Source organism: Ranitomeya variabilis, chromosome 2, assembly GCF_051348905.1.
Source record: "Ranitomeya variabilis isolate aRanVar5 chromosome 2, aRanVar5.hap1, whole genome shotgun sequence".
Lineage (NCBI taxonomy): Eukaryota > Metazoa > Chordata > Amphibia > Anura > Dendrobatidae > Ranitomeya > Ranitomeya variabilis.
Window position 1 is genome coordinate 406,844,851 of NC_135233.1, and position 14,327 is coordinate 406,859,177.

The window sequence follows — 14,327 nt, forward strand, 5'->3', positions numbered from 1 at the left end:
CAGCGGCAGGCTTCAGACGGTACACTGAACCTGCATCTGAGACGCAGGTTCAGTGTCCTCTGATGCTTGCGGGCCCGTCCAGGCCCACAAGACAACAGTTAAAGCTGCCAGCCAATCAGAGGCTGGCAGCGACGTCAGCGCGCACGGACGTCATTCGCCGGCGACTCCGTGCTGAAATGCCTGCGATGGACGTCGGCGCTGGAGACCCACCAGGTAAGGAGAAAGGTTTTTTTTTTGTTTTTTTTACTGAATGCGGCAAGCCCGGGCATGATAAAGACAAGAGGGCAGGATGGGAGACACAGGGGCTTGATGGAGACACGGGGGCAGGAATGTGAGACGGGGCAGGAATGAAAACACAGGGAGCAGGAATGTGAGACACGGGGCAGGAATGTGAGACACGGGGCAGGAATGTGAGACAAGGGGCAGGAGTGTGAGACACAGGGCAGGAATGTGAGACACGGGGCAGGAATGAAAACACAGGGGGCATGAATGTGAGACACGGGGCAGGAAGGCAAACACGGGGCAGAATGTGTGACACAGGGGGTAGAATAAGTGACACGGGGCAGGATGGAGACAAATGGGGCAGGAATATAGGGCAGGATATAGACAGATGGGGCAGGATGGAGACATGGGGCAGGATGGAGACAGATGGGGCAGGGATATGGGTCAGAATGGAGACATGGGGCAGGATGGAGACACAGGGCAGGATGGAGACAAATGGGGCAGGAATATAGGGCAGGATGGAGACAGATGGGGCAGGATGGAGACAGATGGGGCAGGATGGAGACAGATGGGGCAGGAATATGGGGCAGGATGGAGACAGATGGGGCAGGAGTATGGGGCAGGATGGAGACAGATGGGGCAGGGATATGGGGCAGGATGGAGACATGGGGCAGGAATATAGGGCAGGATGGAGACAGATGGGGCAGGAATATGGGGCAGGATGGAGACAGATGGGGCAGGATGGAGACAGATGGGGCAGGAATATGAGGCAGGATGGAGACAGATGGGGCAGGATGGAGACAGATGGGGCAGGAATATGGGGCAGGATGGAGACAGATGGGGCAGGGATATGGGGCAGGATGGAGACATGGGGCAGGATGGAGACACGGGGCAGGATGGAGACAAATGGGGCAGAAATATGGGGCAGGATGGAGACAGATGGGGCAGGAATATGGGGCAGGATGGAGACAGATGGGGCAGGGATATGGGGCAGGATGGAGACATGGGGCAGGATGGAGACACGGGGCAGGATGGAGACAAATGGGGCAGAAATATAGGGCAGGATGGAGACAGATGGGGCAGGAATATGGGGCAGGATGGAGACAGATGGGGCAGGATGGAGACAGATGGGGCAGGATGGATACGATGGAGACAGATGGGGCGGCAGGATCATGGGACAGATGGGGAGATCATATGGGGGCAGAATGTGAGAACATATGGCTGGAGCCAGGAATGAGATACACGGGCCAGGATGGGGGATGTTATTACCATAGGGGCTAATTAAGGGATATTATTAGTGCAGTGATGTATTTATTTTGTTTTTTGAGGATACTGTTTTAAATGGGGGGGGGCGGTCTTGTTACTGTGTAGAGTGATACTATGTCGCCTTTTTTTCTTCATCTGGTGTAGTGTAGAAGTTGTGGAAAAAATTAAGCAATGTGTTCTGCAAGAGGAGCTCTAGATAACTGTGTTATTTCCTGCAGAGACAAGTCCTGGCTGGAAGACGTGATGGCGGTCTGTGCTGGATGAAGATGGAAAGCGAGGCTGAAGGACTTCATCTAGAGACGTCACTGGTGAGTCAGTGTGTTACCTGTACATGGACACTGCATACTAAGTACAGATCTCCTGTGTATAATGGCACATATGGTGATATTAGTATTGTGGGTTTTTTTTTATTAATGATCAGTATTGCAGTATTCAGTCTTTATGTGGTGGTAATATGTGGTCTGGTCATGGTGCGGTGGTATTTGTCCCTTGTACGTGCTATTATTCGGTCACTGTGGTGGTAATATGTGGTCTGGTCATGGTGTGGTGGCATTTGTTCCCTGTATGTGGTATTATTGACCACCATGTGTTGGTAATATGTGATTTGGACATGATGCGGTGATATTTGTTCCTTGTATGTGGTATTATTCGGTCACTGTGGTGGTAATATGGTGTCTGGTTATGGTGTAGTGGTATTTGTCCCTTGTATGTGATATTATTGGTCATTTTAAAAATTTAAAAATAAATAAAAATATACCTAAATTGTATTGCATATTTTAACAAATTTTTAATAGGTTACAGTAGCATAGGGCCCAACCAAAAGAGTCTGCCGTGTCTTGGTGGCAGATTAGAAAAATCTTTTGGCCAAAACAAAAGCTGCTGTTATATGAGTGATCTGGAGATGGGAACTGTTAATGTGTGATAGGTGAGAAGTGGAGTTTTTCCAAGAGAGAGCGTTGGGGCTGTGGACAGTTCGAGGGGTGGAGGCGGAGCTGGGGTGGAGCCTGGGCGGAGTCTCAAGGGGGCCCTGAAAATTTTGCCAGTATGGGGCCCCGAAATTCCTAGTGGCAGCCCTGTGCATGACAGCAACGTAATGTAAATGCAGCCCAAATGTTTTGCTTGGGAAGTTGTCTTAACATCCATCCCTTACCATCCAAACCCATTTTCCTCATGAAATCACCTCCTCCTGCTCCTCCTCCTCTTATTTCTGCAACTGAATACCTAATTACTCGCCGAATAATGAATAATGCCAAATGTATTCGTTCATCACTATTATCTATCTATCTATCTATCATTTATCTATTATCTATCTATTATCTACCTACGTTTCTATTATCTATCCATCATCTATCCATTTATTATCTATCTAGTATCTATCTATCTTTTTATCTATTATTTATCTATTACAGTATATACTCAAGTATAAGCCAAAGCACCTAATTTTGCCACAGAAAACTGGGTAAGTTTATTGACTCTATTTTTAGCCTCTCTCCACTCTTGTCAGCACAATGCACTTATGCATTAACTATTTAGCTGCTATTTATACCTTGACACATGGCACTTTCTTATGTCTTTATGGACTTTGATTATTGCGGGTATTTATTTAAAATTAACTCTTATGTATGGTAAACTTTTGTCTTGTCACTTGGCACTTTTTTATATATTTCTTGTGATGTGTTTTTTTGTGTTTTTTTGTCTATTGAGAAATATTGCTTATATGGTTACATGATATTGTATCTATTAGACTATTGTGCAGTAATTGTGTCTTATACGATTGAAGGGCAGCTTGGTATTTTGTGTTCCTTTATCTGGGAGTACTATCTTTATTTTATACACTAAGTATTTATTATGAATTAGTAATATTGATTCTTGATTGATATACCCAGCCTTAGAACTAAATACTGTGATTGTTGGAGTAGGCTGAAAAAGCATTCAACGTATACTATTTAGATATTTTATAGCATTTTTGAGTGCAATACATTGTGTTTCTGCGGCTGTTTTTGTGTTGTTCCCTGTTGTGAATTCCGTTCTCGAACTCCCTCCTGTGGTCATGAATGGTACTTCGACGAGTTCTGTCCGTGGACTCCCTCTGGTGGCTGTGAGTGGAACTGCTGGTTCTGAGGTTGTTTCCTCAGCTGCCCTCGTTTGCGGCTAGGCTGGCTTTTCTATTTAACTCCACTCAGATCGTTACTTCATGCCAGCTGTCAATGTATCGGTACTGGTTCAGATCTCTCTTGGATCTTTCTGATGACCTGTCTACTCCAGCAGAAGCTAAGTCCCTGCTAGTTCATTTGTTGTTCATTGTGTACTGAATATATTTATTAGTACTTGCTAAGTTCTAGTCCAGCTTGCTAACATGATATTGCCTTGCTAGCTGGAAGCTCTGGGGTGCAGAGTGGCACCTCCGCACCGTGAGTCGGTGCGGGGGTCTTTTTGCACACTCTGCGTGGCTTTTTGTAGTTTTTTGTGCTGACCGCATAGATTCCTTTCCTATCCTCAGTCTATTTAGTAAGTCTGGCCTCCTTTGCTGAAAACCTGTTTCATTCCTGTGTTTGTGACTTTCCTCTTAACTCACAGTCAATATTTGTGGGGGGCTGCCTTTTCCTTTGGGGAATTTCTCTGAGGCAAGGTAAGGCTTTATTTTCTATCTTTAGGGGTAGTTAGCTCTTAGGCTGTGAAGAGGCGTCTAGGGAGAGTTAGGTACGCTCCACGGCTATTTCTAGTGTGTGCGATAGGATTAGAGTTTGCGGTCAGCAGAGATCCCACTCCCCAGAGCTTGTCCTGTTTTCTAGTTTAACCATCAGGTCATTCCAGGTGCTCCTAACCACCAGGTCATAACAGTACAGCTGGCCCACAAAGTGTTAATGCATCTCAATAGAGGGATAAGAGAAGTTCTGAGACCATTTTTTTTTCTCTGCAGTGTGTTTTGTCTTTCTTTTCCCCTTAACCTCTGGGTGGTTCAGGACTCAGGTGTAGAGATGGACATTCAAGGTCTGTCCTCTTGTGTTGATCAACGCACTGCGAGGGTACAAAGCATTCAAGATTATGTAGTTCAGAATCCGATGTTAGAGCCTAGAATTCCAATTCCTGATTTGTTTTCTGGGGATAGATCTAAATTTCTGAATTTCAAAAATAATTGTAGACTGTTTCTTGCTTTGAAACCTCGCTCCTCTGGTGACCCCATTCAGCAAGTGAAAATCATTATTTCTTTGTTACGTGGCGACCCTCAAGACTGGGCATTCTCCCTTGCGCCAGGAGATCCTGCATTGCTTAATGTAGATGCGTTTTTTCTGGCGCTTGGATTGCTTTATGATGAACCTAACTCTGTAGATCAGGCAGAGAAAATCTTGCTGGCTTTGTGTCAGGGTCAGGATGAAGCGGTGGTATATTGCCAGAAGTTTAGAAAGTGGTCTGTGCTTACTCAATGGAATGAGTGTGCCCTTGTGGCAATTTTCAGAAAGGGTCTTTCTGAAGCCCTTAAGGATGTTATGGTGGGGTTCCCCACGCCTGCTGGTCTTAATGAATCAATGTCCTTGGCCATTCAGATCGATCGGCGCTTGCGTGAGCGCAAAGTTGTGCACCATTTGGCGGTATCCCCTGAGCAGAGGTCTGAGCCTATGCAATGTGATAGGACTTTGACCAGAGCTGAACGGCAAGAACACAGATGTCAGAATGGGCTGTGTTTTTACTGTGGTGACTCCACTCATGCTATCTCTGATTGTCCTAAGCGCACTAAGCGGTTCGCTAGGTCTGTCACCATTGGTACTGCCTAAATTTCTTTTGTCCGTTACTCTGATTTGCTCTTTGTCGTCCTACTCTGTTATGGCATTTGTGGATTCAGGTGCTGCCCTGAATTTGATGGACTTGGAGTTTGCCAGGTGCTGTGGTTTTTTCTTGGAGCCCTTGCAGTATCCTATTCCATTAAGGGGAATTGATGCTACGCCTTTGGCCAAGAATAAACCTCAGTATTGGACTCAGTTGACCATGTGCATGGCTCCTGCACATCAGGAAGATATTTGCTTTTTGGTGTTGCATAATTTGCATGATGTGGTCGTGTAGGGTTTGCCATGGCTACTAGTGTTGAGCAATACCGTCCGATACTTGAAAGTATCGGTATCGGAAAGTATCGGCCGATACCGGCAAAGTATCGGATCCAATCCGATACCGATACCCGATACCAATACAAGTCAATGGGACTCAAGTATCGGACGGTATCCCTGATGGTTCCCAGGGTCTGAAGGAGAGGAAACTCTCCTTCAGGCCCTGGGATCCATATTAATGTGTAAAAGAAAGAATTAAAATAAAAAATATTGCTATACTCACCTCTCCGACGCAGCCTGGACCTCACCGAGGGAACCGGCAGCGTTGTTTGCTTAAAATTCGCGCGTTTACTTCCTTACGTGAAGTCCCGGCTTGTGATTGGTCGCGTGCCACCCATGTGGCCGCGACGCGACCAATCACAGCAAGCCGTGACGTAATTTTAGGTCCTTCAGGATTTTAAAATTACGTTCTGGCTTGTGATTGGTCGCGTCGCGGTCACATGGGCGACGCGACCAATCACAAGCCGTGACGTCACGGGAGGCAGGACAAGCGCGCATTTTAAAATGCGCGCTTGTCCTGCCTCCCGTGACGTCACGGCTTGTGATTGGTCGCGTCGCCCATGTGACCGCGACGCGACCAATCACAAGCCAGAACGTAATTTTAAAATCCTGAAGGACCTAAAATTACGTCACGGCTTGCTGTGATTGGTCGCGTCGCGGCCACATGGGCGACGCGACCAATCACAAGCCGGGACGTCACGGGAGGCAGGACACGCGCGCATTTTAAGCAAAGAACGCTGCCGGTTCCCTCGGTGAGGTCCAGGCTGCGTCGGAGAGGTGAGTATAGCAATATTTTTTATTTTAATTCTTTCTTTTACACATTAATGTTGTTTCGATACCGATACCCGATACCACAAAAATATCGGATCTCGGTATCGGAATTCCGATACAGCAAATATCGGCCGATACCCGATACTTGCGGTATCGGAATGCTCAACACTAATGGCTACAGGTCCATAATCCAGTATTGGATTGGAAATCAATGTCGGTGTCCAGTTGGGGTTGTCAAGGGGTACATGGTGATGTTCCGTTGTTGTCAATTTCTTCCTCTACTCCTTCTGAAGTCCCTGAGTTTTTGTCAGATTACCGAGATGTATTTGATGAGCCCAAATCCAGTGCCCTACCTCCTCATAGGGATTGTGATTCTGCTATTATTTGATCCCTGGTAGTAAATTTCCTAAGGGACGACTTTTCAATTTATCTGTGCCGGAACACGCCGCTATGCGGAGTTATATAAAGGAGTCCTTGGAGAAAGGGCATATTCGCCCGTCGTCGTCACCGATGGGTGCAGGGTTCTTTTTTGTGGCCAAGAAGGATGGTTCTCTGAGACCTTGTATAGATTACCGCCTTCTTAATAAAATCACGGTCAAATTTCAGTACCCTTTGCCTCTACTGTCTGATTTGTTTGCTCGGATTAAGGGGGCTAGTTGGTTCACCAAGATAGATCTTCGAGGGGCGTATAATCTTGTGCGTATTAAACAGGGCGATGAATGGAAAACAGCATTTAATACGCCCGAGGGCCATTTTGAGTACCTGGTGATGCCATTCGGGCTTTCTAATGCTCCATCTGTGTTTCAGTCCTTTATGCATGACATCTTCCGAAAGTATTTGGATAGATTCATGATTGTATATTTGGATGATATTTTGGTATTTTCGGATGATTGGGAGTCTCATGTAAAGCAGGTCAGAATGGTGTTCCAGGTCCTTCGTGCTAATTCTTTGTTTGTGAAGGGGTCTAAATGTCTCTTCGGAGTTCAGAAGGTTTCTTTTTTGGGCTTCATTTTTTCCCCTTCTACTATCGAGATGGATCCTGTTAAAGTTCAGGCCATTTTTGATTGGAATCAGCCTACATCTGTGAAGAGCCTTCAGAAATTCCTGGGCTTTGCTAATTTTTACCGTCGCTTCATCGCTAATTTTTCTAGTGTTGTTAAACCGTTGACTGATTTGACTAAGAAAGGTGCTGATGTGGTGAATTGGTCCTCTGCGGCCGTTGAGGCTTTTCGGGAGTTGAAACGTCGTTTTTCTTCGGCCCCTGTGTTGTGTCAGCCAGATGTTTCGCTCCCTTTTCAGGTCGAGGTTGATGCTTCTGAGACTGGAGCAGGGGCTGTTTTGTCTCAAAGGAGTTCTGATGGCTCTGTGATGAAGCCATGTGCTTTCTTTTCTAGAAAGTTTTTGTCTGCTGAGCGTAATTATGATGTTGGCAATCGGGAGTTGTTGGCTATGAAGTGGGCGTTCGAGGAGTGGCGACATTGGCTTGAGGGAGCCAAGCATCGCGTGGTGGTTTTATCGGATCACAAGAATCTGACTTATCTCGAGTCTGCCAAACGGTTGAATCCTAGAGAGGCTCGATGGTCGCTGTTTTTCTCCCGTTTCAATTTTGTGGTTTCATACCTTCCGGGTTCTAAAAATGTGAAGGCCGATGCCCTTTCATGGAGTTTTGTGCCTGATTCTCTGGGAGTTTCTGAGCTGGCTGGTATTCTCAAAGAGGGGGTAATTCTGTCTGCCATCTCACCTGATTTGTGGCGGGCGCTGCAGGAGTTTCAGGCTGATAGACCTGACCGTTGTCCAGCGGAGAAACTGTTTGTCCCTGATAGATGGACTACTAGAGTTATCTCTGAGGTTCATTGTTCGGTGTTGGCTGGTCATCCTGGGATTTTTGGTACCAGAGATTAGGTGGCTAGGTCCTTTTGGTGGCCTTCCTTGTCACAGGATGTGCGTTCTTTTGTGCAGTCCTGTGGGACTTGTGCTCGGGCCAAGCCCTGCTGTTCTCGTGCCAGTGGGTTACTTTTGCCCTTGCCAGTCCCGAAGAGGCCTTGGACGCATGTTTCCATGGATTTTATTTCAGATCTCCCTGTCTTTCAAAGGATGTCGGTCATCTGGGTGGTTTGTGATCGCTTCTCTAAGATGGTCCATTTGGTACCCTTGCCTAAATTACCCTCCTCCTCTGATTTGGTTCCATTGTTTTTCCAGCATGTGGTTCGTTTGCATGGTATTCCGGAGAACATCGTGTCGGACAGAGGTTCCCAGTTTGTTTCAAGGTTTTGGCGGTCCTTTTGTGCTAAGATGGGCATTGATTTGTCTTTTTCTTCGGCTTTCCATCCTCAGACAAATGGCCAAACCGAACGAACTAATCAGACTTTGGAGACCTATCTGAGATGCTTTGTTTCTGCTGATAAGGATGATTGGGTGACCTTCTTGCCATTGGCTGAGTTCGCCCTTAATAATCGGGCCAGTTCGGCTACTTTGGTTTCGCCTTTTTTTTGTAATTCTGGTTTTCATCCTCGTTTTTCTTCAGGGCAGGTTGAGCCTTCGGACTGTCCTGGTGTAGATTCTGTGGTGGACAGGTTGCAGCAAATTTGGACTCATGTAGTGGACAATTTGACATTGTCCCAGGAGAAGGCTCAACGTTTCGCCAACCGCCGTTGCCGTGTTGGTCCCCGACTTCGTGTTGGGGATTTGGTTTGGTTGTCGTCTCGTTATGTCCCTATGAAGGTTTCTTCTCCTAAGTTTAAACCTCGTTTCATTGGTCCTTATAAGATTTCTGAAATTCTCAATCCTGTGTCGTTTCGTTTGGCCCTTCCAGCTTCTTTTGCCATCCATAGTGTGTTCCATAGGTCGTTGTTGCGGAGATATGTGGCGCCTATGGTTCCCTCCGTTGACCCTCCTGCTCCGGTGTTGGTCGAGGGGGAGTTGGAGTATGTGGTGGAGAAGATTTTAGATTCTCGTGTTTCGAGACGGAAACTTCAGTACCTGGTCAAATGGAAGGGCTATGGTCAGGAGGATAATTCCTGGGTTGTTGCCTCCGATGTCCATGCTGCTGACTTGGTTCGTGCCTTTCATTTGGCTCGTCCTGATCGGCCTGGGGGCTCTGGTGAGGGTTCGGTGACCCCTCCTCAAGGGGGGGGTACTGTTGTGAATTCCGTTCTCGAACTCCCTCCTGTGGTCATGAATGGTACTTCGGCGAGTTCTGTCCATGGACTCCCTCTGGTGGCTGTGAGTGGAACTGCTGGTTCTGAGGTTGTTTCCTCAGCTGCCCTCGTTTGCGGCTAGGCTGGCTTTTCTATTTAACTCCACTCAGATCGTTACTTCATGCCAGCTGTCAATGTATCGGTACTGGTTCAGATCTCTCTCGGATCTTTCTGATGACCTGTCTACTCCAGCAGAAGCTAAGTCCCTGCTAGTTCATTTGTTGTTCATTGTGTACTGAATATATTTATTAGTACTTGCTAAGTTCTAGTCCAGCTTGCTAACATGATATTGCCTTGCTAGCTGGAAGCTCTGGGGTGCAGAGTGGCACCTCCACACCGTGAGTCGGTGCGGGGGTCTTTTTGCACACTGCGTGGCTTTTTGTAGTTTTTTGTGCTGACCGCATAGATTCCTTTCCTATCCTCAGTCTATTTAGTAAGTCTGGCCTCCTTTGCTGAAAACCTGTTTAATTCCTGTGTTTGTGACTTTCCTCTTAACTCACAGTCAATATTTGTGGGGGGCTGCCTTTTCCTTTGGGGAATTTCTCTGAGGCAAGGTAAGGCTTTATTTTCTATCTTTAGGGGTAGTTAGCTCTTAGGCTGTGAAGAGGCGTCTAGGGAGAGTTAGGTACGCTCCACGGCTATTTCTAGTGTGTGCGATAGGATTAGAGTTTGCGGTCAGCAGAGATCCCACTCCCCAGAGGTTGTCCTGTTTTCTAGTTTAACCATCAGGTCATTCCAGGTGCTCCTAACCACCAGGTCATAACAGTTCCCCCTTTTATTTATTTTTTGTATCGTACGTATATATGTAATAAAATGACATTTTAATCTTCTACTATGGCATTACTTCCATTGTGAGATTCTCCGAGGGCGTGCAAGAGTGTGAGTAGGATGTCTTCTGGAAGCCGGCAGCTGCGAGTGTCACAGTGTGCGCTATAAGAGAAATTATTATTCGTTTCTTTATAGCAGTGGAGTGCCCGCTAGGGCCGTGGGGTACTCGGTAACCCGGTCCGTGGCCCTGGGCGTCCAATGAACATTGAAAATGAAGGGGAATAAGGGGATTAGTTTGTGACGCCACCTGTGGTGTTCGGAAATGGACGGCCGACTCTGCTTAAGGGGACCGCTGGAGCCAATGGTGATGCAGCTGGGATGGTTCTGCTCTGCATAGGTGGAGAGGGGCCCCCAGGGCTACCGGTACTGTTGTAAGGGATCGTGGACGTTGGGGTGCAGGACTGAGTGTGCGAGAAATGACTGGCGGACTCAAGGGCTGTAGTTTTCTTTACCTTTACTTGATGTCTGAAGGTGCAGTCTGGGGCACAGGTAACACATGGTCATGGAGATCAGGGCAGCCAGGAAGCAATTTGGGATCCACCTAGCCAGGTGGGTTCGGAGGCCTTCCTACTGCACTTTCCTGTTAGTTCCTTGCTGCCTTAAGCTCTGCTCAAGTCCCTCTAACTGTCTGGCAGTCAAAATAAAACAGTACCCACATGGCAGGCCGCTTGAGCCTATTACAGTTGTCGCTCCTTCACGGCGGCTCCGGGCTCTGGGATGCTGCTGTGCCGCTGGGTGTTAGTTGGGCCAGGAGACCTGCAGTCTCCTGCCCTCCAGATTTAGCTGCTCTGGGGTGAGCTTGGTTACAACTCCACTCCCCAGGTTCTCCTCAACTTCTCTCCTTTCCTCTCCTGTCTCAGACTCTGGCTAACTAACTACGCTTCCAGGCCAGAACTGATAGGGAAGCTCCCCTGAAACCGGGTGCCAGAGTTCCCCCTTCTGGACTGCAGCAGGAAAAGTGTTGGATGCTGGAGTTACCTGGTAAGGGGACCCCTCCTTGCTTCCAGGCATGACATCACCCCTTGTGAGGGAGGCAATGCCACTGTGGCAACCGGACTCCTGGGGTGCCACAGCAGCAGCCCAGGCTTTAGCTACAGCTGCCGACGCCTGCCTCTGTCACCCGCCACTCCCCCTCCCCCTGCTTTCTGGGACAATTGTCTCGTGTTAAAGCTGGGAGGGGGCGTTTTCAGTACAAAAAAGTGCTGAAAAACTCGGCTTATACACAAGTATACACGGTATCTATATATTATCTATCTATTGTCTATTATCTATCACCTATTATCTATCTATATATTATCTATCTATTATCTATCATCTATTAATTATCTATCTATATATTATCTAAAAAAAAATAGAAAAAACAGCACAGTTAAGAAGTAGGGTGCAGACGCCTGACAGGTACATACCAGTCCTAGTAAATACTTATCCAAAAAAGTTGAGGCAGCACACCAAATCCAAAATTATAAAGTGCTTTTTAATAACCCATGTGGCGACGTTTCGGTCCTTGGTACAGGCTTGAGAAAGGTCTGTACCCAGGACCGAAACGTCGCCACATGGGCTATTAAAAAGCACTTTATAATTTTGGATTTGGTGTGCTGCCTCAACTTTTTTGGATAAGTATATATTATCTATCTATTATCTAACTATTTATCTATTATCTATCGATCTATCTATTATCTATCATCTATTATCTATATATTATCTATCATCTATCTATTATCTATCTATTTATCTATCTATCTCTCATCTATCTATCTATCTATCTATCTATCTATCTATCTATTATCTATATATCTATTATCTATCTATTATTTATTATTTATCTATTATCTAGCTATTTATTTATTATTTATTATCTATATATCTATTTATCTACTATCTATATATCTATTAGCTATCTATTATCTATCTATCTATTATTTATCTATTATCTATCTATTTATTATCTATTATCTATCTATCTATCTATCTATCTATCTATCTATCTATCTATTATAGAAGTCCAAAAATCAGAGGCAGCACACCATTCTGGATAAAGTTATGAAGGTATTCAAATTTAATAGCCCATAATGGCAACGTTTCGGCCCGTGGAGAGCCTTTCTCAAGCCTTTCTCAACGTTTCGGCTCTCCACGGGCCGAAACGTTGCCATTATGGGCTATTAAATTTGAATACCTTCATAACTTTATCCAGAATAGTGTGCTGCCTCTGATTTTTGGACTTCTATGACAAGGTTTGGTACATGCCTGAGGGGCCCTGCACCCTGATTTTTGTTTTTCTTTTCTGTGCTGCTCTCACTTTTTTGCTATTATCTATCTATTATCTATATATGTATTATCTATCTATTATCTATCTATTTATCTATTAATTATCTATCTATTATCTATATTATCTATCTATTATCTATCTATTTATCTATTAGTTATCTATCTATCGTCTATCCATATATCTATTTATCTATCTCTCTGTTGCCTAACTATCTATTATCTGTCATTGCTATTCTGGATTCTATTCCGATGTCACACAGACTGCACACGGATGATGGTACACTGACACCCGGATAACACCGGTACTGATTTTTCCAGGACTGGAAACATCAGGACGAGTGAAGGGGCCTTATACACAGCCAGCATCTAATCCAATGTATCTAATTACTGCACAAGTTTAATATTGATCTCCGCCTCACCGTTCTGCACATATGGATTTTAAGCAGAAGTTGTGCATTTTGCAGCATTTTTTCTTTCCTTCTCTATCCTTAGGTCCCGTCAGAAGTGGTCTCTCGCCGTCAGTAATTACCATTGTTATAGATCGCTTCTTCGTGTGTTTGAGGGTCGCATCTTTTCTCCCACAGTTATTATTTTGCAGATCGGCTCATGGAGACGCAGCCTTCGCCTCTATGTGAAGGATGACATTTTCTGCCCTCTTGTTTTTGCTTCTTGTTCTAATTGGGAATTCATAAATCTTTTCAGACGTGGACTTTCTACTCTACACACCCCTGTGACCTTCAGCAAAAACCATAAAGACATCACAGTGACACAGACAATATAAATGCACTTATACCCATGAGATGCTTAAGAAGAGAATTAAAAGCGCCTGTCGTAGGAAACGTGGACCCTTCATTACCGCACTCCCGCTGTAGTTTGTGTTTCCTCATTCCTCCATTACCTTTCAGCAATGTTATGATATTCCATCCATAATATTCTGGAGATGTGACTAACAGAAGGCAATTAACGTGTCTCACTTATTTGGTAATTTTGGATAATGGAAATGGGATTCCAGGGTAATTTGATGCACACAAATAAAGGGAACATCTTGCACAGAATTTAAATATTTTTTCTTTGTTCTGCTAAGTTATTAAAGTTTCTAAAGTTTATTCTAATGACTTTCTTTGAACAAAGTTATACAGATGTATTTTAAAGAGGTTGTGTTGAAGGACATGTTTGCTAATTCTTATTAGGGAATTCTGATCTCATGGAGGGGGCTCCACTCAGGATGTTTATCTATGGGCATAGTGGCTGAAAAACCTTTACTTTCTCTGGAGGACCACAAGCCCAACAGTAATATGTAATACATAATTTCACCTGCGGAGGCACTAAAGGGAAATGGAATATCTGCTCCCAGAGTCTCTACACACAGTATGGAAACCCCACAGTCCTCACACACAGTATGACATCACCACAGTCCTGACACACAGTATGACTCCTCCATCGTCTCCACACAACGTATGATGCTCCCACAATACCCACACATAGTATAATGCCCCCACAGTCCACATACACAATATGACACCCCACAGTCCTCACACACAGTATGACGCCCCTACAGTCCCCACACACATTATAATGTCCCCACAGTCCACACACACAGTATGACATGCCCGCAGTCCCCATACAGTATGATGCCCCCACAGTCTCCACACACAGTAGGACACGCACACAGTCCTCA

At 45.5% G+C, this 14,327-nt stretch overlaps 1 long non-coding RNA gene across 1 annotated transcript; it reads left to right on the forward strand.

The window, feature by feature from the left end:
- The first annotated feature begins 1,577 nt into the window (after positions 1-1,577).
- On the forward strand, positions 1,578-13,598 carry LOC143809525 (uncharacterized). The gene is made up of 3 exons (XR_013222318.1): positions 1,578-1,796; positions 2,898-2,947; positions 13,352-13,598. It is a non-coding gene; the product is annotated as an uncharacterized LOC143809525 (long non-coding RNA).
- Positions 13,599-14,327: the final 729 nt, after the last annotated feature.